Source organism: Ixodes scapularis, unplaced genomic scaffold, assembly GCF_016920785.2.
Source record: "Ixodes scapularis isolate PalLabHiFi unplaced genomic scaffold, ASM1692078v2 PGA_scaffold0__279_contigs__length_252992795, whole genome shotgun sequence".
Lineage (NCBI taxonomy): Eukaryota > Metazoa > Arthropoda > Arachnida > Ixodida > Ixodidae > Ixodes > Ixodes scapularis.
Genome location: NW_024609835.1, coordinates 72,212,034 through 72,214,240, shown reverse-complemented (window position 1 = coordinate 72,214,240; position 2,207 = coordinate 72,212,034). Strand labels below are relative to the sequence as shown.

The 2,207-nt window shown below is 47.1% G+C and overlaps 1 pseudogene; it reads left to right on the top strand.

The window, feature by feature from the left end:
- The first annotated feature begins 314 nt into the window (after positions 1-314).
- Positions 315-1,234, top strand: LOC121836913 (annotated as a pseudogene).
- Positions 1,235-2,207: the final 973 nt, after the last annotated feature.

The window sequence follows — 2,207 nt, the reverse complement described above, 5'->3', positions numbered from 1 at the left end:
ATGAAAAGGTTTTGCTGAAAACGTAGTTCAGGAGACACTGAACGAGCTGCTACAAACAGAATATTCGATTGCAGACAACAGCAGGGCCATTTTGAACGGTTGTAGGAGGCTTCTGAAAACGTTTGAAACACTGCTAGGAAGAAACATTTCTATAGCTATGTTTGGTCCATGCGAAGAGCCTGCGAGGGTACTGCAACGTTCAACGTTTGGCGACGCAGGTATCAAAGAGGCTACAGAGACTCTGCGAGGCAATGTCCCATCTGCGGTCTGATGTCGCGTTTGAAGTGTTGTGGGACTGCGCGAGCTCAAGTGCAATGCGGCTAGGTTTGAAGGACCTGCGCAGCGCAAAGCCGACAAAACTGCCAAAAAGGCTCAAAATGAGCGACAAACCTTCTTTACCAGTTGTACTCGATTGCAAGGCAGCGTTACGGAAGGAGTACTTTGAGGCTATAGACTGCATTCCGAGTGAAAATCAACGGCGGTTTGAATACCCTGGTATGAAGCAGGCTAGTAAAACTAGAGAGCATTTTGATTAACGCTGATGGGGAAGACAGTGCACAACAGATGACCTGAAAGAAGCTCTAGGAGCTGCATGCATGTGATTTCGACCTGGCCCGACTCAGCGCAGTTTTTACATTTGCCGACTCTTTTATGCAACCCTGATTCCGTCACAATTGACTCCATATTGAGGACACTACAGGCAAAATTCGACAAAATTCGTGACCTCCTGGACCTAGTCGTAAAATATATGAAACTTCTTCATCCTGAGCCTGCATCTGTCGCTTCGGGGGAGCGTTCGTTTAGTGCCTTACGCCGGATTAAAATGCATCTATGCAGCGGCATGATTCAGGGGAGGCTAACATGCCTCCTCATTTTGCACATTCAAAAAGGAAGAGTGTCGAGCTCAACCTGGACGACATCATCAAGGAATTTGTCTCCAGGACCGCCGAGCGATTCGCGACCTTTACTCTTCCTCGAGACGATCAACGCACGTGGCTTTGGGGCCTGCATGTGGATCTGTTTCCTTCATCACGCTTTTGTGCACATTTTCAAAATATGCATTAAGACGTCATTGTATATATGTAATTATCTTGGTTTACTTGTTCATTTCATAGCGTGGATGTCTTTTTGAATCAGCATTTTAAGAATAATAAACGTGATTCTCTGCAAACTCAGTTTTGCAATGCTGTGTATCCCCTTGGAATTTTCAAGTTGTCTGAAGCACTATGCGTAAGTGTTTTTGCCATATTAGTGAGTTTTGGTGGATCGTACGTAAAAGGTTTGAGGGTCAGAGAGTGCATGCGCAAAAAAGCAGTACGTATTGCATTCTACACGTGTGCGTTTCTGACCCACAACTGTATTGCGTACGAGCCACTAAAACTCCCTACTGTTGTTATAAAGCAGGAAGGAAAAGTGATTGCACATGCTAAGTAAGGAACTTCATGCAAATAATATTTGATCTTTTAATAAACAGTAACTAAAAATAAAATGACAGAAATTCGGCTGCAGCTCTTGCCTCCTATAATAAAATATGCAAAAACAAAATGCTTGACTTCAGCCTCCCCACTCAAAATCTACTTCCAGAGCCAGGAAAACTAGCTGCGGCAACGCCTGGAGGTGGTGTTGCCGAAGACGACCGAAGTCAAGAGCCTCCAAGAACGCCGGAGCACATCCACTCTCCCGAAGCCACGTATCGCAATGACGCTCCTGCAACAGTGCGCAACAACCTAAACGTTACCGAGGGCCACGACGCATCAGCACTTGTGGACACCGGAGCAGACTACACAGTTTTGAGTGGGAGACTCTCTCACCGCCTTCAAATAGTGACGATGCTGTGGGATGCGTCACAGGTACGAACCGCTCGAGGACACATCACGCCTGTCAGAAGATGCACTGCTCGCGTCAAATTTCACGGCGAGACGTGTCTTGTAAAATTTGTCATTCTACGAGACTGTGCCAGAGACGTCATTCTCGGCATGGACTTTGTGTGAATACGGCGCCATCATCGACCTCGGAGAGAGCAGATTGACATTGCGGACACCTGTTCCGCCTTCAGAAAAGACCCAAACGGCGTCAGCCACCGTCCGAGTATCTGCCGACCACGTGAACCTGCCGCCACAATCATGTTGTTGTACCCGTCGTAACAGATTCAGCTACCTGCGGAGAAGCTGTTCTGGAAGGCAACATTCAATTGCTCCTGGGAAAAC